Source organism: Sapajus apella, unplaced genomic scaffold, assembly GCF_009761245.1.
Source record: "Sapajus apella isolate SASKATOON/1434 unplaced genomic scaffold, GSC_monkey_1.0 scaffold128, whole genome shotgun sequence".
Classification (NCBI taxonomy): domain Eukaryota; kingdom Metazoa; phylum Chordata; class Mammalia; order Primates; family Cebidae; genus Sapajus; species Sapajus apella.
In genome coordinates this window covers 2,328,971-2,356,549 of record NW_022437068.1, presented here as the reverse complement: position 1 = coordinate 2,356,549, position 27,579 = coordinate 2,328,971, and the positions used below count along the sequence as shown (strand labels likewise).

The following is a 27,579-nucleotide window of genomic DNA, read 5'->3' as shown; positions in this document are numbered from 1 at the left end:
AGCTTGTCAGGTGTCATCTGTATAATTGCCACAGAGCAACAGAAAAAAACCACACAGGCCAGCCAGGTGTTCGGCAAAACCAGAATACGGGAGAAGGAACTGACCTAACTGAAATGGAGCGGAGGCTACGGGTGGGGCGGGGAGGCAACCCCAGGTCAGGGGGTCTCCAGTGTGCTGCCCTGCCCAGGGCAGACCCAGGCCAGGCTGCAACCAAGTGGCTTGAATGGAAGCTCTGAGGCAACAAGGCCATGGGAGTTTGAATCTTGCCCTCCGAGGGGTGGATACTCCAGCAGGATGCACCGGGCCAGTTATGGCAAATGTTGGGTGCTTCTGTTTTCTTCAGGAAACGGCTGCTGCCTTGAGGTTGGCAACGCCTCTCTCCAGCCTCTGGCCTTCTGCTGGGGACCCCACAGGCCCCCATGGGTGGCTCCTGAGCAGTTAGCCCTGTCCCTGCAGCAGGCTGGCAGAGTCCCAGCCCTGCCTCAGCCACTTCCCTGCTGCTCAGACTTTCCAAGTAATAGCCCCAGACTGTCTGAGTTGCTGTCTCTCTCCATGAAAATGCGGAGGGCCACTTCCGCGTAGGGAGATCAGACGCGGGAGTTGCCTGTGGCCGGCATTAGGTGGTGGGTCCAGGGGAGGAATAGCAGGGCATTGAGAATGCTTTTGAGGATTGTTTTCCCTCAATGTTTCATTACGAAAATGTTCAAGCATACAGAAAAGTTGAAAGCCGTGTGGGGCAGATCACTGCCTCCCTGGGTTTTGCAGTGAAGGTTTTGAAATATTTCTATGTTCCATGCCCATCTGTCCTTGAGGGTGTCTGGAACCCTGTGAATGGGAAGCTCACATTGGTGGGGCGCCTGCTGTGGCCCAGGAGCTGGGCCCCGCATTGCCTGCACCCAACCGCCACCTCCCCACACACACCCATTCCTGGGCTGCTCGTGAGAGATTCTCGTCCTTGGTTAGGGCAGCTCCTCCACTGCCTCCACTTGGAAGCATCATGCAAATGGGAGATGGAGACTTATCCGTGGAAGTTTGCAGAGGGATCAGGCCAGGGAGGAAGGGGGCCAAGTGGTGTGCAGCTCCAGAGCAGGAAGTGAGTGACCGCCCATGGGTGTCAACAGGCTTCCTGGAGGAGGTAACTTTGAGCTGGGACTTGAAGAGCAGGAGAGAGGAGGAGGATGGTGTCGCAGCAGGGGAAGCAGCGTGCGTTGTGTGTCTGCACATGGGGCGTGTGATGGGCTGGTGGTACTGTCGTTGGTGGTAACAGGTTGAGGCAGCTGGGCCAGGTGCCTGGAAGACAGGCACAGACCAGCCCAGGGCACTTGGCTTGCTTAGAACCTAGATATTGGACCTGAGACGGCTGGTGGACAAGACTGGCCCCTGCCCTCCAAGCTGGCCCTAGCTTGAGTCCTGATTTTGAAGTGTTTGGCTTTCCCTCTTGAAGGAGGCAAGATCCACAAAGGCATGGGTTAGAGCCTGTGGTTCTGCACCTGAACTTAGAAGGTGTTGATTGCAATGAGGCCACAGGAATAACCGAGGCCGTTCTAGGTGCCAGGTGCTGGGCACGTTCTTCTCCGTATCTCTGTTGATGCTCTAACCCTGTGACAAGTGTGAACTGTCCTTATCCCATCTTGCAGTTATGAAACCTGAAACTCAACGAAGTTAAGTGGTTTGCCCATGGTCACCCGGTGGCAGTGGTGGGATTCACACCAAGGCCTGTCTGCCTCCAGGGCCTGTGCAGTTCACCCCACGCCGGGCTACTTCAGAGCTGTTCACTGCACGGTGTAGATGTTTTGAAAACATCGGGGGCCATTTCCAAATGTGGTCCCCTCCCCAGACTTTTGGCTTCATGAGCCAGAATGAACGTAGCTTTGGCACCACCTGGAGACAGCCCAAGTCCCTTCTCTGCAAAGCTGACAGTGGTTGCACCCAGCTGGCAGGGCTGCTATGGGCAGTGGGTGCCAGTAAGCTCGGGGAGGGCGCTCTAAGCCGTGCAGCACCCAGCAGCCAGTGCCCAGTGTTCCTCTCTGAGTTGGTCTGACTTCCCCACTCTGCTTAGGTGAGCAATTGCTGAGCTTCCAGAAAGCTGCTGTTCACATCTCCATTCATGCAGGACACATGTGGGACACATGGTTGCACAGGAGGGTTGGGATGGGTGCCCCTTCTTCTGACTTTGCCCCAGCTTTTGCTGGAAGCGCCTGTGGTGGTTTGGATGTCCTTTCTCTGCGTACCACTTGTGTGAAGAGCATTACACCTTTGGAGAACCAACGGGCCTGGCCCCGCCCGCTCCATGGGAACCCCAGGAGCACACTTGTTAAGGGCAGAAGACAGGGCTTGCTCAGAGGATGTCCTGGGACCGGCATGGCGGGATGGTCTCTGCAGGTCATTTGTAGCTGCCTGTGGAGTGCTGGCCTTGTGAGGACGAGGTACGGGGTGGGATCCTCTGCTTCCTGGATGGCCTCAGTGCTCAGGAGAGAAGTCCTCAGCATGTGTCTAGTAGTGATGGGAGACAGCCTCTAGGGACCCTTCCGGGGGCGGGCACATGTGTGGATGAGATTCATGGATGGGCTGCAGGGTCCAATGGGTCCTGGGGGGTAGCCTGGGAAAACCTGGAGATAGGACTTGAAGGAGGGTCCCAGAGTCTGCTTATTTTGGAATCTGCTTATATTGTCTTCCCCTTGGCATGTGAAATGCACCTCTCTGAGCCTCAGTTTTTTCATCTCTGCTACGGGGACAGTGACAACTGGATCTCCCACTTAGGGTGCCCTGAGTGGGGGGTGTGCCTGGCGGCGTGGTTGAGGTGCAGGGAGCGGACCAGTGTGCATGGGGCAGAGTGAGGGGGACAGTGTGAGAGAGGAGGTTGGAGGCGAATGGGGTAGGGGCGAGGGCTGACGTACAGTCAGCAGGGCCATGTGGGCCCACTGGGGACTTCAGCTTTGATCTGAGGGAGACAGAAGTCCCTGGAGGCTGTTGAACAGAGAAGGAAGTGATGGGACTTAGATCTGGGTAGGATCTCTGGCTCCTGGGGCAGGCATGGGTACCAGGGTGAGGGAGGCTTCAGGAGATGCTGCAGAACTGGATGCTGGGAGCCTGGGCAGAGGCTGCTGGGGTGGACAGGGCTAGGGATGAAGGCACACGGCCCCACCCTCTCTTTCCCCCCACAATCGCCAGTCCAGATGGGAAGGAGAGAGAGGAGCGGGACCAGAGAGGAGTGGCTCTAGGTGGGAGGGGCCATGCCCGTCTTAGTTGCCTGTAGCAGTTCTTGGAACAGGAAGTTCTTGGAACAGGGAGTTCTTTAAATGGGGAGTGAGGGACTGTCGACAACCCTGGACTCTGCCTCAGGCTCCCCACACCCAGGCTACCCCACTCTTTCACCTTGAGGGAGGAGCAGCCCAAGCAGGGATGTTCACTTCCCCTGGGCTGGCTGGGGCTCCCCGTGGAGTATTTGTGCTGGGTGAGGCTCCCCACGGAGAACTTGGGCAGCACGGTGGCCAGGAGGCAGGACACAGACTCTGGGGCCAGGCCAGCAGCCTGAATCCCAGCTCCCTCCACCACGTACCACCTATGTCTTCTCTGGCCTGTGGCTGAGCCTCTCTGCTTCAGCTTCCTCACCTGTAAAATGGGTTATAAAGCCTACCTCCTGGAGAAGGGGTGAGGATTATATCCTTGATGTACATAAATGTGCACAGAGCCACTTGTATCACTGTTGTTCCTTCTTTCTCTGTTGAGAAGGAAGTGATTTTAGAAAGTCATGGAATTGAGAATCAGGTTTGATTGAGACTTGGGTTTCAGTACATGTCTGTTACCTACCCACTTCTCTGCATAGTCACTGCTGCTGATTTTGAATCCAATCCTTTGTAAGATGTGTTATCTCAATCCCTTTAATGCTGCAGTCTCTTCACATGTTTTAAAGTTGTGGAGTCTTAATTTTATTGAATTGAGGTCTCCCCACAAAAAAGGAGGAGTCTGGAAAGTTCCATCCCCCTCCCACAGCCCACAACATGCTCACATCTGTCTTTACTTTCTGTGAGGCTTTACTTTTGCCCAGCTCAGCAGTTCCTAAACCTCAAGATATGTAAAAATCCACCACCTAGGTGACTCTGACCGTCCCCTTTGGCCCTCACTGGTAGGTTGGCCTGCTTGCCCTCCTGTGAGCCAGTCTCTCGATTAAGGACTCAACAGATGCCCTAGTACTGGGGCTTCACCACTACCGACTTTCCCTTTCACCAGATGATCCTGTGGGGTTACAATGAACCACATCAAATAATGGGAACAAAGGCGTCTTGAAAGTGTAACATTGTATGAATGACTGTCCGTCACCTAGGGATGGAATGTGAGGTGTTGCTGCCACCCCTCCATTGATAATGAGTTATAAGAGTAACCTTGATGACTGGCTATTTAGTGTAAGCACTTGCCCTACAATACTCTGTGAAGTAGGGAGTATCATTATCTCCATTGTGTATATGGGGGAACAGAGGCAAAACGAAGCAAGGGTGGTTGGAAGGTGGTGGTGTGACCAAGGATCAGCCAGGCATATCCCTATCAGAGCTGTCATCTAGACATTTTTAGGGGACTTGTAGTTCAGTCCGTTTTGTTCAGAGAACATACTTTGTGTGATCTCAGTCCTTTCAAATTTGTTGAGACTTGTTTTAGGGACTGAGATACAGTCTATCCTGGAGAATGTTCTGTGTACACTTGAGAATAATGTTTTCTGCTGCTGGGTAGACTGTTCTGTGTATGTTTGATAGGCCTAGTTGGTTTGTAGTTTTGTTTATGTCTTGTATTTCCTTGTTGGTCTGCCTACCTGCTCTGTTTATTATTGAAAGTGAGGTATTGATGTCTCCAACTATTATTCTTATTTAATTTTTGTTTTGATTTAATTATAGGCTTTTTAGAGAAAGGGTCTGTTCTGTCATCCAGGCTGGAGTGCAGTGGTGCAATCATAGATCACTATAACCTCAAACTCCTGGGTTCAAGCAATCCTCCCCATCAGCCTCATGAGTGGCTGGGACTAGCGGTGTGCACCACCATGCCCAGCTAATTTTTTTAAATTTTTTTAGAGTTGGGGGTCTCACTTTGTTGCCTAGGCTGGTCTTGAACTCCTGTGTTAAAGTTATCCTTCCACCTTGGCCTCCCAAAGTTCTGGAATTATGGGCATGAGCTACTGCATGCAGCCTCCAATTATTCTTTAATTGTCTCGAAATTTCTTCCTTCATTTCTGTCAATTTAAAGACTTCATATATTTTGGGGTTCTGTTGTTGAGTGCATATATGGTTATTATTGTTGCGTCATCTTGATGGATTGTCCCTTTGATCATTATGAAATGTCCTTCTCGGTCCCTAGTCACAATGTGTGTCTTAAAGTTTATTTTGTCTGATTTTAGGACAGTCATTTTAACTCATTTTGGTTACTATTTATATATCTTTTTCCATCCTTTTATTTTCAACCTATTTGTGTCTTTGAATCTGAAGGGAATCTCTTGTAAACAGAATACAGTTGTATCATGCTGTTTGTTATCCCTTCTACCAGTATCTGCTTTTGACTGGAGCGTCTAATCTACGTTTAATATAATTATTGATAAGTTGAGATTTACATATACAGTTTTGTCATTTATTCTTTGTGTCTTATATCTTTTTTCTTCCTGTATTCCTCTATTACTACCTTCTTTTGTGTTAACTATTTTTCTAGTGTAGTATTTTAATCCCCTTGTTTATTTTAGTATATAGGGGACCTTTTAGAGCACAATAAAACTTCTAGAGGTAGAACATCCCACATAACCTTATCCTCACCCAGAGAGAATAAAGACAGGGACAGGATCTGGACAGAGAATGTTGACAGTGAAACCCAGAAAGTGGCAGGCCCCAGAGAAGAAAGCTGGCAAACACAGGTGTGGACCTGTCACAAACTGGGTAGGCACCAAGGAACCAGCCCAGAAGCTTCCTGAGGACCAGGAGAGTGAATTATTTGACTCTGCTATTTCTTTAAGGGATCCTGCCTCAGGGTAGATTTTAATGAATATGTATTGAATGAATGAATCAGTAAGTCAATTCATCCATCATTCAGTCACCGTAAAGGTTATTTGTTGGCCTGTAGCAAATTAATTAAACATTTAGTTTTAGAACAACCACCATTTTATTATATCTCATTTTGCAGACCAGAGTTGGGCAGTGCTTGGCTGGGTGGTTCTTCTGTTCCCTATGTTTTCAGTGGAATACTCGGCGGTATTCATCTGCACAGTTGGCTGATCTGGAGGGTCCAAAACGATTTTACTGATACATCTGGCACCTTATGGAGGTGTGTGGGAGGCTGGACTCAGCTGGGACTGCCACCAGAGTATCCACATGTGGCTTCTCCAACCTGGCGGCCTAGGGCCCCAGAGCCAATGTTCTAAAAGGCCTGTGTGGAAGATGTGAGGCTTCTTGTGATTGGACCTCTGGAGTCCCAGGTGTACTTCTGCCACATCTTAATGGTCAAGCACATCACAAGGCCAGCCCAAATTCAAGGGTAGAGGAATTGGCCTCCCCCCTCCCTGGGAGAAGGAGGGACAGTTTGCAGAAGTCCTTAATCTCCCACATTTGCTTTGCTCAGACTGGGCCCTGTCACTTCTCCCTGTCAAGGCTGCAGAAGTTCCAGAGTGGCCTGCCCGCAGGTAGGCCTAGCTCCCTTCTCTCTTCCTGGAATCTGGCCTCTGTCCTGCCCCTGCTTAGCCTGCCTGTCTGTGGAGGATCACTTTTAGGGGTGGCTGTGTCTGTGGCATTCTCATCCTGCAGCGCAGCTCATCAGGAGGCCAGCACCCGCTCCCCACGAGCTGGCTTGAGCACTGAGGATGCTTCCTGGGCAGGGATCTGACCTGTGCCCTGAATGGGGGTTGGGAGTAGGCCGGACTTCCCAGCTCAGTCACCCAAGGAATGCTTGCCCGTTCTTGTCCACATCCCCCTCACTCTGAGCTGTATTTTTAACTCCTGCCATATGGTGAAGCAGCCAAAACATCCAGAGAGGGAAAGGGGGTCTAGAGAAAATCATTGCTGCAGTGCGATTTGGATGGCTGTAGTCACTGAGAGCGCTGCCTTCTCAGTCCCACCTTCTCCTTGGGCACTAAGCACACCCAAGTGGCCTCACTCCTGCCTGGCTGTCGTCCTGGAGGCAGGAGTATTGGCCTGAGTGCCTCTCTTGCTCACAAGGGCGCCCTGAGCCGGTGGCCAAGTGCCTGCTGGTAGCCTGCCCCAACCCCCTGCACTGCAGCTTGCTCCGGATGCCTGCCGTTCTCACACCTCATGCTGTTTCCGCTGCCTGGAATACCCGGCCCATACCTCTGTTCTTGCCTTTTGAAACCTGCACGTCCTCTGAGGACTGACTCTGATCTCAGAACCTTTCATGGTGCTGACACGTGTTAGAATAAATGTCTTCTCATTATGTTTACTATATTTATTCCTGTAGCCCTTGTCCCTCTGCAGGCTTCCTGTCTGGTTACCACTGGGGGCCCTGGGGGCTTGCATCTTCCCTCTCTGGGGCAGGCAGCAGCCACACCTTGCTCATCTTCGGAAGCCCTCCTACCAAACTGCTCAAATTTAAAGTGACATATTTTGAATGAATCGATGATTGTTACATGGACGAGAGTCTCCAGAATGGAATGCACACACCCCTAGGGGTGAAGGACTCGATTCTTTGAGGTGCAGGGAAAAAAACATCGAGATTGTATTTGCACTTATTATTTAATTTCCTCCTTAAGCATCTTTTTGGTGGGCCCTTTTACGGATATTCATGATGTCAGTGCAGTCTCATCTGCACAGGACATAAAGACACAGGTTCATGGAGGGGCGGGTCTTGCCCAACCCTTCTGTTAGGGGAGCCTCATTGGAAAGTTTAGTGGCAGTGGCCTGGACCACAGCTGAGCCTTCACTGCTTTCTCCAGGAGACAGCAGCTTTCCTGGCATGAGAGTCTCCTCTATGAGATGGGCTGAAGCAAGTGTGTCTTAAGCACCTGCTGTGTGCTGGCTGATCCTTTTTTAATCATGCAGCCCCATTCTGAAGATGAGAAAACTGAGGCTCAAAGAGGTGAAGCCCTTGCCTGGAGTTGTATAGCTAGTAGGTGGCAAGGGCCAGACATGGACCTGGTCTGTGGGACTCCCAAACCAGTGCTCTTGGTGTGGCCCTGTTGCCCTCCTCTGGCTGAGCTCTTGGGCTCTGCCCAGGGCTATGCATTGGCAGTGACAGGACCTGGCCTCCATGTCTCTTTGGTCTCTGCAGAGGGTGGTTCCCAAATTGTGAAAGCTCCAGGCTGACAGAGGACGTGGTGGTCTGGAGGAGAGCTGGTTGAGGGGGCACAGCTCTCTTGTTTAAGAAATTTGCTGACTCTGGCCCCAGAAGGGCATAGGACTGGGGGACCTGGTTAATCTCTGTTTTCCCAGATTTTCAATCATCAGATGCCAAAAATTCAGTCCTCTCTGGTTGGAGGCAACAAGAGGAATGGAAAACGCGGCTTTTATATCATCAGAATGTCAGCCTCTCTTCTTTGTGTGGATTGTTTTTATTGTAAAATGTAGTTTCTTTTATGTCCACTGAACTGGTACTAGGTCTGTCCTTGGCCATGCAGGCTGCCGTAACAAATGCCCCACACTGTGTGGCTTATAAACAATAGACGTTTACTTCTCGTGGTTCTGGAGGCTGGGAAGTCCAAGGTCAAGGTGCTAGCAGGCCCAGTGTCTCTCAAGGGCTGTGCTTTCTGTTTCATAGATGGTGCCTTCTCGCTGTCCTGACGTGGTTGGAGAGGTGAGGAGCATTCTGGGCCTCTTTCATAAAGTACTTATCCCAACCAGGAGGGCTCTGCTCTCATGACCACATCGCCTCCCAGAGACCCTGCCTCCCAATACCATCACCTCGGGGGTGAGGATTTTACCACGTGAACTTTGCGGGGAGGAAACAGACATTCAGACCACAGCAAGGTCCGATTGAGTAAGCAGTTATGGAGCCTCTTATGTGCAGATGTGTGCAGGGGTTAGGGGTACAGCCAGGAGTTGGGGTGTAGCCGGGGCTCAGGGCATTCTTGCCCTCCACTTCACAGCCTGGTGGGGAAGCAGATGCGCCCCTCGAGCACCCCCTGTTTTGGGGGCTGAGATAAGAGCTTGCCGGAAGGACCACCTGGGCTGGAGGAGGCAGGGAGGGTTGTTAGGAAGGACAGTGAACCCCAAATTGTCCCAGCCCCCACTTTTTTACTATCCTTCAGGGACCCTGGGGATTCAGCATGTAGGGTCTCCCTTGGAGAGGGTTGGCTTTTGGTTTCTTCGTAAGGTGACAGCTTCAGCAGTTTTCCGTATTTCTCCCTAAATAGTTCTCCTTTGCTTGATTTTATTGAAAAAAGCTGCTTCGTTTCCATCATGGAAGCTGCTGGCTGCTGTTCTGTGCACACTGTGTGGGCTTCCCTGAGCCTCCTGACTTAATGAGAAAGTCCCTGCCCCAGGTCTGGGCTCAGGGGCCTGTGGGCTTCCCCCAGCCCAGCTGCACTGCAGGCTGAGCCCTGTAAGAGGCTGGCGTTTGGACTAGTTAGACCCATGCTGAGTCCTTGGGCATTTTCCGTACTTTCAAGTCCTCCAGGGAAAGCTGTGTCTCAGGCTGCTTGATATAGTTTGACTAAGACAAAATTGTGGAGGTGGTGGGTGCATGCAGTCTGGGTTTGGATACTGGCTCCACTCTGAGCTGCGGGGGAGTGTTTCCTCACCAGGAAAATGGGTACAAGAAGAGTGCCTCCCTCAGACAAGGCCCAGCCAGTGCTACGGGTGTGAAAGCGCTAGCTCCGTAGTGGGCCTCGGTGGTGACCATTTCAGATACAGAGAAAGGGAAAATAACAACAGGAGTCTCGGAGGTGAACGGGAGTCCTGCGCTAGATGGGGATGGGTGTGTGGCTAAGACAGCTACTTCCTGGTATCCGGTTTCGTTTTTTTTTTTTTTTGCAATAAAATGGCTTTTTTTTTTTTTTTTTTTAAATGCCCATGGAGCAGAATAAAGACTGCCCTTCTCTGGTGATTACATGTGGCTGTGTGACTCTGTGGTAGCCAGTAGGAGGTAAACAATAGTATGCTGTGCAACTTCCAGAAAGTACGTTGAGAAAGGAGTGTTGTGTCCTTTGACCCTTGCTCTGTTGGCTGGAATGAGGATGTGATGGCTGGGGCTTAGGCTGCCACTTTGTATTGTGAGGGCAGTGGCTGTACCAGGGATGAGGGGGCTGTGAGCCTGTAGAAGCCTATACCCTGGTAACCTGGAGGGACTGTCCCATGCAGCCTGGATTGCCCATCACCAGACTCCTGCCTGAGAGAAGGAACCATGGGCTTCAGCCTGTGTTTATGTATTTGGTTTTGGTCTCTCTGTGTTGATTATGACCCTAAGGTTATCTTGAGAGTGATTTTGCGGCTGTACTTCATCTCTGGGAGCCTGAAGCCTCAGAGTTTGAGGGTATAGGGGTGGAGGTGGGTCTCCCTGAGGCCCAGATATTGGGATGGTGAATTGAGCTGCTTAGCGGATGAGGGCCGGTGCTGCTTCACGCGGTGCCCATGCCCAGGCAGAGGCTCTGCTGAGGGCCGGGTCCTGATCCTAGGGAGTGCTGGGCGTCTTGTCACAGTTAGGGCAGCATCTAGCTGTGGTGGGGCCAGCAGGATCTCGCAGGGGAGGAGCCTATGGGCCAGTGAGGCTGCCTTGCATGGGCCGAGGAGGAGGCAGACTTGATTCACTCGGACAGGTTGGGGGGGACACATGGCCAGACCTTCTGGACCCCGGCCACTTCTCAGGGGCTGGAAATAGTGCTGCTCTGCTTTCCAGGGGGAGAAGGGGCATCAGGCTGCAGCTCCCACCTTCTTGTTTGTCTGCCCTCAGCCATCTGCAGAGAGAGAGACACACATACACAGAGACAGACAGAGAGACAGAGATACAGAGAGACACACAGAGAGACAGAAACGGAGAGAGAGGGAGAGACGCAGAAATAGAGACAGAGAGAGGAAGAGAGATAGGGATAGAGGAACAGAAAGAAGACAGAGAGAGGAGGGGAGAGAGAACCAGAGACTGAGAGGGAAGGAGTAGATTGGGCGACAGTCCCCCTAGAGAGGCAGAGACTGTATGCGTTTGGCCCCTTTTGGCCCTCCCGCCCTCTCCTCCTCCCTCCTCCTGCTTGTTGAATTAGTGATTGATTCATTCACCCATTCACTTGCTTCGCAAGCCTGCCAGGCCTGCCTTGAGTGCCAGCCTACCTGCAGAATGATGCTGGAGCCCTGAGACGCCAAGCCAGTCCCCCAGGGGTGCCACATGGTGGGAGGGAGCCAGAGGGAATGAGGAAAGGAGGTGGGGTGAGGGGAAGAGGGGTGCCGGGCACCTGTCAGAAAATGCTACCTTTTGAAGATGATATCCCTTGCAGGTTGACTTGGAGACTGATGAGAATTAGTATAGGAACCCAGGCAAACACAAGACTGAGACCCAGGAGAGCATGCAGCAGGCCGCGTTTTTACTGCATGTGTCCCACTGCCCTTAGTCTCCTTAGAATCCTTAGCCTCCGGTGGGTATCACGGCAGCCAGATGCTTTCCATGAGCAGGCCAGGGCCTGGTGAGTCTGCCTGGACTGGAAAACCGATTTGAATTTGGAGAGAAGTTGTGATGGGCAGTGAGGCAGGTGGGAGACACAAGCCTGAACTGGAGGCTGGCAGAACACAGGAGGCTGCGCTTGGAGGAGCGGCCACTCCAGGGAAGGGGACTTTCCAGCCAGGCTGGCTAGGGCGAGTGGCCTGGCTGGCACTGCCCAGCTCAGAAGCCCAGGCCAGGAGCTTGGGGGCTATTTATATCCACTCCAGCAAATCTTTTGATCTCGATGATTCTGTGCAAAGCCTTCATGGTACTGGTTTGTGCACGTTGGCCTCCCAGGCAGATAGGCGCAGGGACAAGGACACAAATCCAGAGACTGGCTGGACCGGGAGACTTTCTTGTTGATGACTTGTGGCTCAGAGGGACAGAGAGCCTGGCCGAGTCACCAGCAAGTGTGCAACCAGCCCTGTGCTCCAGGCCCCACTCTAGCCTTAGGGCAACGGGGTGGCTGGCAGGGACAGGTCACTGGGTGAGCACCTACTTAAAAAAAAGTATCCTTTCTTTCCCAAAGGAGGGTTATTTTATTCTTAAAAATAGTGATAAATGCACATAACATAAAATTCACCTTTTCACCATTTTTAAGTGTGTAGTTTAGTGGCATTAAGTGCATTCACATTGGCGTTTTGTTTTGTTTTGCTTTGTTTGAGAGAGGGTCTCGCTCCATCACGGAGGCTGAAGCGTGGTGGCACGATCTTGGCTCAATGCAACCTCTGCCTTCCAGGCTCAAGCGATTCTCATGCCTCAGCCTCCCAAGTAGCTGGGATGGGACTGCATGCATGTGCCCCTACACTCTGCTAATTCCTGTTTGTTTTTTTAATTAGAGACAAGGTTTCACCATGTTGACCAAACTGGTCTCGAACTCCTGGCCTCAAGTGATCTGTCCACCTTGGCCTCCCAAAGTGCTGGGAACCTTCACATTGTTGTGTAACCGCGTTCACCACCCAGCTCCAGAACTCAGCATCCTCCCACACTGAAACTCTGCTCCCATTAAACCCTAACTCCAGTGCCCCTCCCCCAGCCCCTTTCTGTGTCTGTGAACTTGACTGCTCTAGGGACTGCACACAAGGAGAAGCCTGCAATATTTGTCCTGTTGTAAGTGGCTTATTCACTCAGCACAGTGTCCTCATGGTTCACCCGTGTTCCAGCATGGGTCAGATTTCCTTCCTTTTCAAGACCGAGTAATCTTCCATCATGTAGACAGACCACATTTGTCTATGCAGTCACCTGTCGCCGCACACTTGGGCGTTTCCACCTTTTGGCCATTGTGAATGAAGCCATGCTCATGGGGTGTGCCAATCCCTCTTCAAGACCCTGCTTTCAGTTCTTCTAGGAGAACATACCTGGAACTGTGTTTGCTGGGTGCTGGGGGTGATGTGCCAGGTCCTTCTAGGTCTATGAACTCCGTCCCCGGTTAACCCCCAAGGCAGTTGTTCCTATCTGCATTTTACACAACAGAAAACTGGGGCAGAGAAATGATGGGCAAAGACAGGAATGGTTTCAGGGTAGCCACAGGCTCCTCCAGTGTGCCGGCTCCTACCCCAAGAGGGACAGGGACAGGCTTGCTCCTTCACTTCCTTTTTTTGAGAACAGTTTTCATTATGTATGTGTTTATTTATTTTTGAGACAAGGTCTTCATCCTGCTTAGGTTGGAGACATGAAAGTGTTGAGCACACAGACTCCAGTGCATAATATGTGGTCCATTGTTACTATGGCTGTTATTGTCCTCTCAGGACTCACCTGGTCACCTGAGGAAGTGTGGCTCAGGTCCAGGGGCCTCATGGCTCCTGAGCGTCCAGCCCTCCAGGGAGCTAGCCTGCTCCAAGTCTGGCTTTACGGCCACATGAAAAGGTGCTTGTTCCTGCTGCCTGAGTTTGCAGCGGTGAGTGCAAACATGGCTTCACGCTCTTACAGGAGCTGCTGATTTTCCCAAGATGTCAAGTGCACTGATTTATGAAAGTTGCCTAAGAAAAAACTGGGCAGATATTTTACAAATCCATAAAATCCCAGAGCATGGCATTTTTACGCTGGCTTCTGGCTCACCTGCCACGGACGCAGCCACCCAGGGTCATGCCTAACAAGGCTTGTAGCTGTGAGTGCCGTAAATTATGGAAGGCACTGAGCTTTGTGAATTTCACGGGTACATTGTCAAGGGGAGATTTATTGGGAACTTTGGGATGAGGCTTCCGCTCTGTAAGCTCTCGGGGACCATGCATCCCTGGCTCTGTCCTTGGAGCTCAGGGGACAGATTGGTCACCAGCTCCTTGCAGCACATGTGATGATGGGGGTGGGGGATGAGGCGGATGGGAGCAGAGGGCAGGGGACATGATTCTGGAGACTTGGGGCTTTGCTTGCTGTCTTGGGTTGAGCTCCCTGGGAACAGCTCTAAGATGGGATTTGTTTGGAAGGGGATTCACAGGAGGCTCTTGGGCACAACACTCATGCGAGGGGCTGGATGGGTAGAGGGGGCATCGGGGCATGGCGTGTTCTCCACAGAGGCCTCCTATAGCCAGTGCCACCAGAGCTCTGGAGCTGGGAATGCTGTGTCCCTAATCAAGGCCAGGGCACTGCCCTTTGTCCCTCCACATCGATAGGACATTGTGTGTAGCCCCTGGGGGAGGAGGTGTGACCTTGGGCAAGGATAGTCCCCAAGTGGGACTCAGCTGGGAGCCCTCAGCAGCACTCCTGGCAGGCAGGGACAGGGGACAGAGTCCTGGAGGGGGCCTGGGTGGCCTCCCCAGTGTCTGCTATAGCTAGTCAGGCTGATCTTTCTATATACAAATCAAGTGCCATGCCCTCTCCTCTGAAAAATCTGTCCCTCACTCTCCCTTCCCTCTGAGTTGGCAAACTGGGTTCCTTGGGCCACACCCAGCTGATAGATCATCTGCTTAACCAACTTGAATTAGTTGCCAATATTTACAAATCCAATGATTTTACATAAAACCTGAGACTTCCAGCTTGCCTTGAAAACAAAGCAATGCCCTGCCTGCCTCAGGAGGACCCCTCTGTGAGAGGACCCCAGCTTCCCTCCCTGTGGGAAAGTCCCCAGCTTCCCTCCCTCAGGGTCCTGCTGGGCCCCGGGGGGCTTTGAGATTAGGCCTCCCGTGGGCTGCAGATAGGTTTGAAATCTTCCTTTCTCACCGCCTTACGCACACAGCCCACGCTTGGGTGTTCTGACTGCCTGGCTCTGTGCGTGGCCTGGGCCCTGTCCAGGCCTCCACTCCAGTGAGCAGCCTGGCCACAAAGAGATGGGCAGGGGAGCTCGGTGTGGATTGGACTGTTGAGTGGGTACCATACAGGAAGATCAAATAGGGTAGGAGGCAGGGAGAGAGGGATGGGTGCAGCTTGAGGCCGCTGGTTAGGAAAGACCTTGGCCATCCACAGTCCCCACACCTCTCACCGCAGCCTCTGCTGTGAGGGCTGGGTGGCCTCGGCACTGCCCAGCACTGGGGACTCCTCACCCCACCACATGTGTTGCTCAGCACAGAGGACCCCCTTCACCATTCTCTTCCTTCAAACCCGCAAAGCTTTCAAAATCTCAAAACCCTGGGCTGGGCCTGTCCCCCGGGTCCCAGGGCAATGTGGCTTTCTCCTTCCACACTCCGTGCACCCCGCCAGGAGGACCGTGGGGCCAGTGCCAAGGTGAGCTTCTGGGCTGTCGTGGTCTCTGTGTCCTCAGTCCCTGCACAGTGCCTGGTACAGAGCTGGAGTCGGAAGAGGCAGCGGAGCGTCAGCCCTTGATGGTAGACTCAGGCACCAGCGGGGTCGCTGCGTCTCAGGCAGCCTGGGACACTGGGACTTGCGCAGATCCCCTTAGGAACATGGGCTTTGGCTGCCTTTGCCAGATGCACCTGTTTTGACCAAAAATTGTCACTCAGTTAAAGATGAGAAAATCATGCCCCTACTGGACAGAACTCAGCGGAGTTTCGTGAGGACAGAGCCATTCGGGAAGGGATGCGAGTGTCGCACATCAGCCCGTCGTGTATATCTGTGTTTCTGCATCACTGCGTAGGTGCCTCTTCTCTGGCTGCCTTCGAAATGTCGACCTGGAATTAGGCAGCCCTGTACCTTTCTGGTTGGCTTCCAACCAGAAATGTTGGAAGCAGCAAATGTCCAGCAGCAAATGTTCCAGCAGCAAATGTCAGGCCAGAGAATGTCATTAACTAGTATCATACAAATTAGGCCTCTGGGCTTGAGGGTGCAACTTTCCTTCCTTCTACCCTCTTCTCCTCCTCCTCCCCGCTTTCACCTCTTTTCTGTCTCCCACTACTCTGTCTTCTCTTCCTCCTTCCCCTCTTCCTCCAGCCCTGCTAGGCACCTTCTCCAGACCTGGATAGCCAAGGCTGTTTCCTGGGATCCAGCACCTGGTTTTGCCTCTGGCAGGCGCAACTTTTGCTAGAACGATGTGATTCCTTGCAGAAGTCTCCCTGCCAGCTTGACTGTTCTAATTAGTCATATTTTGAAAGCAGATCTGCTTAATTGCAAGCAGAACTAAATATTGGTATATAAATAAAGTCATTAATAATTGTATATGCAGAAACTTCTCCCAATGAGCACCACAGCAAGCAGGCCCCATTGACCTTTTCTTGGATGGCATTGGCTGCACGGCTAGCATCCCCTCATGGCATCTAGATAACCAGCGGTGGCAGTGGGTAGAGGTGAGCTTTGGAGGCTCCCACGGGAGGGCGAGAAGAAAGGAGGTGTGTGGGAGACCCCATGGACTGAGGAGGTGGTTGTGGAGCTGCTGGTTTTGAATGACAATGGAACGGCCTAACGGGTCTTCTGCAATCTTTAAGTTAATGAACACTTAGTGAAAACAGTTATGGCTTAAACACTCCATCCATCAGCCCGCCTCCGAAGGCCTTGGGGAGTCAGCTGTACTTCCTTGATTTGGAGACTGGGCCTCTGGAAAGGAGGGCGTGGCCTGCGATGACAGTGCCATCTCACCCGCCACTGGCTTCACGGGGCGCAGGGGAGAACATGGCACTGTGCTTAGCGCAGGCCAGCAGTCAGTTCTCCTGACGATGCTCACAGGCTTGGTGACCTTGGGCTGTGCCTTGGTTTCCCCATTTAGAGAATACAGATGATAACATCTGTGCAGTGAATTGTGGGTTTGTTCATTCATTAGAAAATCCACCAACTATTTGCGGAGCACTCCCTCTTGTCCAGGTCCTGCTCCAGTAGAAACTGTCCTGTCCCAGGGCCTGCGTGCAAAGGGTGGTGGAGGTAGAGCAGTGTGGCCCACAGTGGCTGTGGGGGGAGGTAGGGGCTGTGCCAAGGCCCAGGGGAAAGATGATGGGGTCTTGGGCCAGGGAAGGGGGTGGAGGTGGCAGAGCCCAGACTTGGGGGCCATTGTGAGCCAACAGCTGCCAGACTCCAGGTGGAGTGGGTGATGCTATGGAATCCCAGGGCTCCCTAGGTTCCTGGAGGGTGGTGGTGCCAGCCCCTGTGGGGTGGGGAGGGGCTAGTGGCTGTGATTCGCTCTGTGCGAGGCCGCTTTCCCTGCTGGTTGTGCTCCTCACCTACCGTGTTCTGTTATCTTCCCTGGGTTCTAGATTTATTTTTATATTTATTTAATTAATTAATTAATCTTCATTTTAGAGACAGGATCTCACTCTGTTGCCCAGGCTGGAGTGCAGTGACACAAACATAGGTCACTGCAGCCTTGACCCCCTGGGCTCAAGTGATCCTCCCGCCTTAGCCTCCTGAGTAGCTGGCACTATAGGCACATACCACCATCTAATTTAAAAAAAAATATTTTGTAGAAATGGGATCTCACTAAATGTTGCCCCAGTCTGGTCTGGAACTCCTAGGCTCAAGTGATCCTCCCATCTCGGCCTTCCAAAATGGTGGGGTTGCAGGTGTGAGCCACCACACCTGACCCTGAGTTCTAGATTTTTTTAAAAGGTTTTTGTTGTTGTTGCTGTTTTTTTTTTTTTTTTTTTGAGACAGAGTTTCTCTCTTGTTACCCAGGCTGGAGTGCAATGGCGCGATCTTGGCTCACCGCAACCTCCGCCTCCTGGGTTCAGGCAATTCTCCTGCCTCAGCCTCCCGAGCAGCTGGGACTACAGGCACGCGCCACCATGCCCAACTAATTTTTGTATTTTTAGTAGAAACGGGGTTTCACCATGTTAACCAGGATGGTCTCGATCTCTTGACCTCGTGATCCACCCGCCTTGGCCTCCCAAAGTGCTGGGATTACAGGCTTGAGCCACCGCGCCCGGCCCTGCTGTTTGTTTAATAGTCTTTACTTTTTAGAGCACTTTAGGTTTACAGAAAAATTGAGCAGTAAGTACGGCGAGTTCCCGTGCCCCTGCTGTCCCTATTCCCCCCGTTATTATCTTGCGTGAGTGTGGCGCATCTGCTGCGATTGATGAACCCACATGGCCACATCGTTATTACCCATAGTTCATAGTTCACCACGTGCTTGTTCTGCCATTGTAGCATCACACAGAGCAGTGCCCTGTCCCTGCCCCCCCCCAAATTCCTCTGTGCTCTGCTGGTTCATCCCTCTCTCCTGCAGGATCACCTTCTTTCACTTAGTCATATCCACTGAAGCTCCTCCCATGGCTTTCCATGGATAGCGCGTTTCTTTTTAGCACTGAATAATATTCCATTGTCTGGATGTAGCACAGTTTATCCATTCACCTGCTGAGGGACGTCTTAACTGTGTCTAAGTTTTGACAGTCATGAGTGAAGCTGCTATAAACACCCATGTGTAGGTTTTTATGTGGACATACGTTTTCAGCTCCCTTAAGTAAACAGCAAAGAGCGTGATTGCTGGGCCGTGTGGCAGGGGCGTATTTAGTTTTCTAAGAAGCTGCCAAACTGCCTTCCAAAGCGGCTGTGCCATTTTTAATTCCTGGGCTTCTAGATTTTGGACCCCTTTAAGGGGCTCTGGGTTCAAAGGATTTCGCAGGCTCTAGTGCCCCACCCCGTTTCTCAGACCAGCTGCGGGGTGCGGAGCCCCACCCAAACCAGGCGGTCTCAAGTTAGCTCAAACGAGGAAGGTGTCCTGAGTCCCCCTGAGGCTTCCTGGACTGCATCAGGTGGGAGAAGGAAGGGCTGGGGGAGTGCAGTGAGCTCCAGCCAAGGTTAGTCCAGTTGGGGGGTGACGCTGATGTGCTCAGCTCAGCTAAGGGAGGCCTTGTGAGGGAGCCTAGTGAGGTCACCAAATGTGGGATGCGCAGCATGGGGCTCAGTGTGGGCTGAGAAGCTGGGGTGTCCTTGGGAATGTCTTGCCTGGCTGGAATGTTATGTCTTCTGGAGAATATCTGTCTGTCTGTCTCATATGCACGCACCGGGGAAGCTCCTCCGGGCGGTTACATGTGAAATCATGCCCATGAGAATAGACACTTGGCAATGTTTGTCCTGAGGCCCCCAAGCTGGGGAGTGTGCCTCTGTGCCATCCTGGCTTCCTTGTTTTCTTTTCTTTTTTTTTTTTTTTTTTTGAGACGGAGTTTCACTCATGTTACCCAGGCTGGAGTGCAATGGCGCGATCTCGGCTCACCGCAACCTCCGCCTCCCGGGTTCAGGCAATTCTCCTGCCTCAGCCTCCTGAGTAGCTGGGATTACAGGCACGCACCACCATGCCCAGCTAATGTTTTGTAGTTTTAGTAGAGACGGGGTTTCACCATGTTGACCAGGATGGTCTCGATCTCTTGACCTCGTGATCCACCCGCCTCGGCCTCCCAAAGTGCTGGGATTACAGGCTTGAGCCACCGCGCCCGGCCCCCTTGTTTTCTTGATTGGACTGAAGTGCTGCCCTCCCTGGCCCTCACGGTGTGCCTGGCAGGGTGTTGAGCCGTTTACACTCGACGCCTCCCTAATCCTCGTGGCAGCACCAGAGGTAGGTTTTATCTTTTCTTTTTCACAAAAGGGAAAACTGGGCACAGAGAGGTTAAGCAGCTTGCCTGTGAACACACAGCAGGTTGACTGGGATCTGGGGCAGAGCTCCAGGCCTGTTTTTGGATTGGGGAGCAGGGGAAGATAGGGGCTGCTGGCTGCTGGCGCGGTACCCTCTCCCTGGGATGGGTGGGGCTCTCCCTCTGCTCTCCGGCTGGTCCCTCTCCCCTTCTTGTGCTTTGCGTCTCTCCATGGCGCTTGCCACCTGACGGGTCCTCCAGTTTGTCCTTTTGGTTTTATCCGTGGTCCACTTTCTGTCTTCCCACCATGGCCTGGGCTCCCAGAAGCCAGGGTTTCTGTCCGCCTGGTCCCTTCTGCATCCCCAGCGCTTGCTCAGTGACCTTTGCTGAGTGAGATATCCTGAAGGCTGCCTTGGGGTTGGTGGGGTTGGTGAGGTCAGCTCGGGAGGCGCGGCTCTTAGGAACCTAGCTGCCCACCCCGGGGGCTCCCTTCCCCAGGCGCCCTGAGCAAGTCCACTGGGTTGCCCTCCATTCAGCTTGCTCACCAGGCAGATGGGGGTAAGGATGGGGCTGCTGCCGTGGGTGATAACTGCAGTTGGTACTTGCTGAACAAGCAACTTTGTGAAATAATTAAAATTATGTAATTACATATCATTGTTTGTGATATCATTATATCTGATGCATCATAGATTTTTTATGGTTAAAAGATCAATAACACAAAATGTTTATTTTAGCCACTTGAAGTGCACATTCACTCTGCGTGGTGCTGTGTACGGGAGAATGTGGGAACACGTCACGGACAGTGCACCTGACACTCAGTGTGCGGCCCTCACCACTATCCGCCTCTAGAACTCAGCATCCCAGACAGAAACAGTGTACCCATTCCATCATGTACATTATTTATTATCTTAAGTAGTGCCTTAAAGGAGCCACTCATTTGGAGTTTCTCAGTCTTGGGACCCCTGACAGCTTGGACCACTTCACTCTTTGTGGTGGGGCCTGCCCTGTGCATTGTAGGATCCAAAGGCCATCAGACCCAGTAACGTCCCTTCCCCAGTGCCCCAGCTGTGACAACACAAAATATCTCCGAACATCGCCCACTGGGTTTGAATTGCCCCTGAGCTGGAACCCCTGGTTTAAGAGTTTGAAGCTAGTTGGAAAACCAGACACCCCACTTTGGGGAGCAAATCAATCATTCAAACACTGTAAGGCCAGCTGATTACAGATTACAGCAGCTCCTTCCCGTACTCCCAGTTACTTGGGAGGCTGAGGTGGGAGGATCGCTTGAGCCCAGGAAGTAGAAGGCAAGGCTGCAGTGAACCATCATCCCGCCACTGTCTCCAGCCTGGGTGACAGAGCAAGACCTTGTCTCTAAAAACAGAACAAAACACTGTAAAGCCTTTTCCATCACCAAGAAGGGCCCCCTCCTCACTGTCAGATCCTCCTGCTCTTTGCCCCTTTGTATTATACAAGACTTTCTCCTGTGTTAGTTGAAGTGTTTGGCCTTGAGTTAACCACAGACTGAGAATGGGTTGATGTAGTCCTTTGAATCTGGGCACATATTCTACTATTTCGGTACAGGCAGAGGCCCTGGGCGTGGGAATCCCAACCCCAGCCACAGCGATACACCTGTTGCTCCAGGTTGGAGAGGGCCCCTCAGGTGTCTGCAGGATCAGCTGACAGATCTCCGTCTCACAAAGCAGAGCCATCCTCAGGAACCCCTGGCTGCAGCACTGAAGCCCAGAGTCCAGTCTGCCTCTTCCAGGGGAGAGAGACAGTGTCTCCCTTCCCTTGGGCTGGGGTGCTGGGGGGCAGCCAGCCACGTGTGTTCTCTGTTAAAGCCCATCTGGTTGGGAAAGAAAAGAACCTGCTCCTGGTTCCTTCTTGGGTACCAGAAAATTAGTCTTGAATTAACACAAAAGCAGCTTCTAGAGCTGCCTGATGTGGAGGTTGGCCCTTCCAGATGTTCCTGCCAGTGCGTCCGCTCTGATTGTCAAGGGAGGCTGGGTGAGGGCGGTGTGGATGTGGCTTGTTGGATGTGGCGCTATGTCAGGATGCTGAGAAAACAGGAAGGCTGTGTGGATGCATGGAGACCCATGGAGGCCTGAGGGCACAGGTGGCTAACTTTGAGGCCTGGGAAAGCCGGGCAGCCCTGGGCCTCGGTTTCCTCATCTCTAACCTGGGGATAGGTGGGTCTGTCCAGGATTCCCAGCTGAGCCGAGGAGAGCCCTCCAGTGCAGAGCTCTGCCACCTGCTGCATGCTGGGCAGTAGAGTGACAGAACCTGGACTTGAGTCCATGGAGGAGGAGGGAGGAAAATAAGTAGGAGCCACCAGGGAGCTGTGTCGTTGAAAGCGTTTGCCTGCGGCTTGGGCTTTACTTGGATGCCAGAGCCTCTCACCAAAGGGGGCTTGAGCTGGCTTTCCTGAAGCCGGTGCTGGCTGTGACGAAACCTCGCCTCCTGCCCTTTTGCTCTTTGCAGTTTATCCCTTACTAACACCTTTGTGCAGAGGGGTTTGTCCTGACCTCTGCTCAGAACTGTTTCAGGCACATCTTGGCCTTCCTGGTCTCCAGCTGGAGGTGAGTGGAGTAGGGAAGAGTGGTGGACATGGGGCCTGATAGGCAGAGTGTGTTCATGGTGCCCTTGTGGCACTGCCATCAGCCCTCCATGTCTAGCCTGGTCACCTCCTGGCCAGCGAGGCCTCAGGACCCTGGTGCCTCTCCAGGGCATGGCCCAGCCATGGAGCGTGGGCTCAGTTCATGTTTGCTCAGTCTACAATCACTCCACGGCCAGGCTGCATGCTGCTATGGGTGGAGCATCTCATTTGGGTCAGAAAACAAAGGGATAAAGCCAAAGTGAGATCAGAAGGCAGCGCGGTGATGCCAGGCAGGACCTCCAGGTTGACCTGATGGCCGACTGCTGGCCCGAAGTGCCCTCTGTCCTCAGATGCGGCAGTGGAGGCAGGGCTTCTGGTTATGTGGAGGGGCCGCTGCCTGAGCGGCGCATCACCTGTTGGTTGGAAGCTGGGGCCCCAGTCAGGCGTGTGCAGCTCTTGCCAGTGGTGGAAATGCAGCTTCCGTCAGTGGCCTGTGTTCTACGCCCCGTCTTAATGGGGTTCTGCTTCCAGGGGGCCCTTGGTATCAGAGCCATTTGACATAACCACCGAGGCACTTGGAAAAGCACGGGTGCTGGGTTACCTCTTCATCAGATAAAACCCCGGCCTTTTGTGCTCCCTAATTTAGCTTTTGTTGCACAGCCGAGCTCCTCCTACATGCAGTAATCTCCCCAGAAAATGAGGCTGTTGATACTTTAAAAATAGAGTTGCTTAAGAGAATCATCACGCTCAGCGCCCTTGTGTGCACTCATATTTTGCCTTTTAGAAATCAAATGCCGACTGCTCCTTATCTAATATTTTGATGCATGGGATTTTTAGGAAAATGGAGTTGAGTGTAGTTTTCTCTGTGGCAGCAGGGAAATGCGTTGAAAGCGCAGTATCACCCAAGCTTCGTTCAGCCTTGGCGTGAGCTCTTCCGACCCCACCCAGCGTCACCGCACCATTCAGCAGCCGCCATCTCGCTGAGCGGCCTCAGGGGATGATTGCTTCTGGGGAGGAACCTGCTGACTGGGGGCGCCACGCCCCTTCTCTGGCCACTCTTACACTCAGTGTGGAGTCTGACACTCTGAGTTCAAATCCCGGCTCTGCACCCATGGTATTAGCCTCTGTACCTTATGGCAAGTTACTAACCCTCTCTCTGCCTCAGTGAGACATTAAATCTGTAACATGGGGATAACAGTGGTGTCTATCCCATAGGGTTGTTGGGGGCTTATGTGAGTCAATATTTTCAAAGCACTTTAAAGACTTTCTTGTCCTTCTCGACATCATCAGGGGAAATCCAGTCAAAGCCACAATAAGATGCAACCTCACACCCACCAGGATGGTTACTATCAAAAACATAAATAATAAGAAGTCTGTTGGCGAAAATGTGGAGAAATCGGAACCCTTGTGTACTGTTGGTGGGAATGTAAATGGCGCAGCCACTGTGGAAACACTGTGGTGGTTCCTAAAAAATTACCGTAGACTCACCATTGGATCCCGCAATCCCATGTGTGGGCACACGCCCAAAAGAATTGAAAGCAGGGTGTGGGAGAGATACACCCACATTCATAGCAGCGTTATTTACAGCAGCCAGAAGATGCAAGCAACCCTAGGGCCCAACCACGGATAAGCAGATTCACAAACTGTGGTCTGTGCATGCAGTGGAAGATGGTCCAGCCTTGAAAAGGAAGGACCTTCCGACACGTGCTGCAATGTGGAGGAACCTCCGGGGCAGGTGCCAGACGACACAAACTGCCCACAAAAGGGCAGATCCATATGATCCCCTTATAAGGTGATCTGGAGTAGCCACATTCATAGACAGAGAGCAGAAGGGTGGATGCCAGGGGCTGAGGGGAGGGGGATGGGCAAGTTCATGTTTAGTGGGGACAGAGCTTCAATTTGAGAGGATGAAAAAGTCCTGGAGATGGATGTGGTGATGGTTGCACAGCACTGTGAAGGTACTTAATCCGCTGAACTGGACACCTGAAAATGACTAAGATGATACATTTTGTGTTGTGTGTATTTTACCACAATAAAAAATTGGGGAAAAATTACTATGTGGTGCATAGCGAGCACTGGACTTACTCTGCTGCTGCTGTTGTCCTTATTAAGCTTTGAGCTACATGAGGTCAGAAACCTCATTTTTTTGGCTTTGTGGTCTTAGCACTCAGCACCCGGGAGGTGCCTTTGTGAAACCTCCTGCCAGGCCTCTAATTCTGGCATGGATCTGTGGTTGTCACTCAACCCTCCTAGTTGGCTAGGCTGCCTTGGCTCACTCCCTCCTGTCAGGAAGCTTCTTTGGCACATTGACTGTCTCATCAGAATATTTTTGAATTGCCTATAGTCAGTCTCGTACCCCAGGTAGGGGCAGTGACCTCTGCATGGTGCAGTCCTTGTCAGGACCTTTGTCCTCCTTGGCCGGGCTCCAGCTCTGAGCTGGCATATTTCAGTCTTTTGGATGCTGGTGTGTAAACATTGTGGTTTCCTTCTGGGTCCTCTTCTCAAGGTTTTCCACTGCATCTTGCTGGCCAGGAATTGCAGCAATACTTAAAGTATCCCTGAGTGTGAAGGTTCTTTCAGCAAACACGATTCATTCACGTATTCAAGAAATATTTATTGAGCTTCCCATGTGCCGGCCCTGTTCCAGTGGCTGACCAGTTACCACAGTGCACAAAACAAGAAAATTCCTGTTTTCAGCGTTCCCATTTCAGTGAGGAAAGCCAGACAATATGATGGTAAATAGAGATCATATGTCGAATGTGTTCGATTGGAAATGTGCTTAGGAGAAAGACGGGGCTGGGGTCGGTGGGTGGTGTTGGTGTGTTAGAGGGAAGGCAGAGGCCTGGAGGAAGCGAGCGAGTGAGCCGTGTGCGCATCCTGGAAGAGCTGGTCCTGCCCGGGGGCTCAGCCAGTGTAAAGGCCTGAGGCCGGCAGGTGCCTGGCACATTGGGAAATGACAGGGAGGCTGGTGTGGCTTAGGGGAAGCTGGGGAGGGTAAGAAGAGGTGAGAGCTCAGAGTTCAAGGGAGCAGGAGTTCACACAGGGCCCTGGAGGAATCTGCCTTTCTCCCCAGCAGGGAGCCTCTTCTGGCAGAGGATGAGTGATAGGAACCTGGAGTCCTCTAGTTGGTGTGTGGGCCAGGGACTCAGGCATATGGGTGCAGGAAGGGAGCCCAGAGAGGCCACTGCAACAGTCCAGGCAAGTGATGACAGAGGTGGGACCAGAAGAGTGGCAGCAGAGGTGGAGGGAAGGGCTAGGTTCTGAACATCCCTTGAAAGTGGGGCCAGCCAGGTGCGGTGGCTCTGTAGTCCCAGCATTTTGGGAGGCTGAGGTAGGCAGATCACCTGAGGTCAGGAATTTGAAACCAGCCTGGCCAACATGGGCAAACTTGTCTGTACTAAAAAATAAATAAATAAATTACCCGGGTGAGGTGGCAGATGACTGTAATCCCAGCTACTCAGAGACTGAGGCAGGAGAATCACTTGAACCAGGGCGTGGAGGGTGGTGGGGGCAGAGGTTGCAGTGAGCCGAGATCGAGCCACTGCACTCCAGCCTGGGCGACAGAACGAGAGTCCGCCTCAAAAAAAACAAGGAAGTGGGGCCGACAGGACTCGATGACAACTGTCCATTAGACAACGCTGTGGCACTGCTGTTCCCGTGCTGTCACACCAGGCCCCTGCGTTTGTCCTAGCCTCTGTCGTCCCACACGGGGCCGGCGCTTCCTCTGTGTGCTGCTAAGCCTCAGCTATCTCGCCCTTTTTGTTCCCACCACCCCTGGAGGTTCCCCTGCGTGGCTGGTTCAAACCCAGCTGGTCTTCGTTGAGTTTGCAGAGTTTTACTGTTTGCTGTGTCCCCTGAAAGACGTGACAGGCCCTAGAAAGGCTAAGAAGGAGATGTCATACCTGTGTCCTGCTCACGGCAATGTGGAGCCGTGCTGTGAAACAGTCACCACGGCAGCCACAAAAATAAGACGGCTCCACGTCAAAGGCAAAATCGTAGAACCTCAGCTGCACAGGCAGCAATGGAGCTCACGGGCCCTCACCTCACAGGTGGGGAAACTGAGCCCAGGGAGGCTAACCGCCAGCCCTTGGGCATCCACCTGATAGTGGCAAAGTTGCCATGGAAACCTGTGGGGGTCTTCACATGGCTGAGTTCCTGGCATCAGTCCTGCCCCAAGAGGATGACGGCCGCAGCGTCTGCTCGTGGGTGTCCTCCTCCTCTGCTTCCTCACAGCCACTCCTGTGCTCGTGCCTTATCCGTCTCACCTTACACTCCCCTTGACCCAGCCTCTCCCACCTGGTTTTTCAGAAGAGGAGACCAAGCCCCAGAGAGATGGAGTGGTTTGCTTAGGGTCACATAGCAACAGCTAGGCTTCAGGCCCAAGACTGGCAGACTCCGTCACAGCTTCCTACTGGCTCAGAATGTGACTGAAGTAAGGGAACAGAAGCCGATGAGCATGACTGAGGGATGGAAATAGAATAAACTCTCTTCAGTGAAAGCATTTGAAGCCATAAGAATTTCCCCCAAAGGAAGTTTCCTTCTTTTCTATAACTGCACATCAAAGTCCCACCCTTTGTGAGGTAGAGTTGAGACCCAACAGTGAGTTCCAGTGATGAGAGACAGACTCTGGCCACAGTGTGAGTCAGAGGGGAAATGGGATCACGACCATGAACTGGGGTGAGAGTGCCTGGGTCCAACCCAGCTCTGCACTGACCAATTCTGACATTAGGCAAGTGACTTAACCTGTCTGTGCAGCTGTGTGGCCCCAGGCAAGTTACCCAATCTCTCTGTGCAGCTGTATGACCTCTGGCAGGGGACTTAACCTCTCTGTGCAGCTGTGTGACCTCTGGCAGGTGACTTAGCCTCTCTGTGCAGCTGTGTAACCTTTGGCAGGTGACATAGCCTCTCTGCACTCCAGTTTCCTCATCTATAACATGCATACAATAAAAGTAGCCTGGTCTGTACCACACGCTCAATAAGTGTGAGCCACACCAGGGGCTATCTCTAGATTTTTACTTACAGCACTTTATTTAACCTTCGCATGATCTCTAAGGGGACTACTTTCATTCCAGGAGTCACAAAGGGTGCCGAGGGAGCAGGACTGTGTATGTGATTTGGAGCTGCCAGGAATGGCCTCCTGGGGAAGGGGATGGTACAGACAGGCCTTGGAGTGGGAGAGGATCAGAGCCAAGGAAGGGGTGACTATTCTACCTACTCCCAGGGGAAACTGGGGGCAGGTTTTGAGGGTGAGCCTGACTGGAAACCAGAGGGACTCTAGTTTTCACAGGATCTGGGCACAGGTGGGAGTCAGGGGGAAGGTGGGATGGGGGATGAGGCCAGGAAGGCCAGAGCTTGGGAAGCCTCAAACGCCAGCTGAAAGATGCCTTCTTTGTTGAGAGGCAGTGGTGTGGCCGGAACTGTCTGTGAGGAAGACAAAGGGCAAAACCCCAGCTTCCTCCTGAACCCACGCAGATGCTGGATTTCCAACAGCCTTGGGGACAT

General features: G+C 52.5%; 1 protein-coding gene and 1 long non-coding RNA gene across 2 annotated transcripts in view; both read left to right on the top strand.

Moving 5' to 3' along the window:
• Nucleotides 1-27,579, top strand: part of IQSEC1 (IQ motif and Sec7 domain ArfGEF 1) — a 372,639-nt gene that overhangs the window by 6,034 nt on the left and 339,026 nt on the right. The window lies entirely within an intron of this gene.
• LOC116539396 lies at nt 5,106-27,487 on the top strand. The gene is made up of 3 exons (XR_004264028.1): nt 5,106-8,253; nt 16,786-16,796; nt 27,477-27,487. It is a non-coding gene; the product is annotated as an uncharacterized LOC116539396 (long non-coding RNA).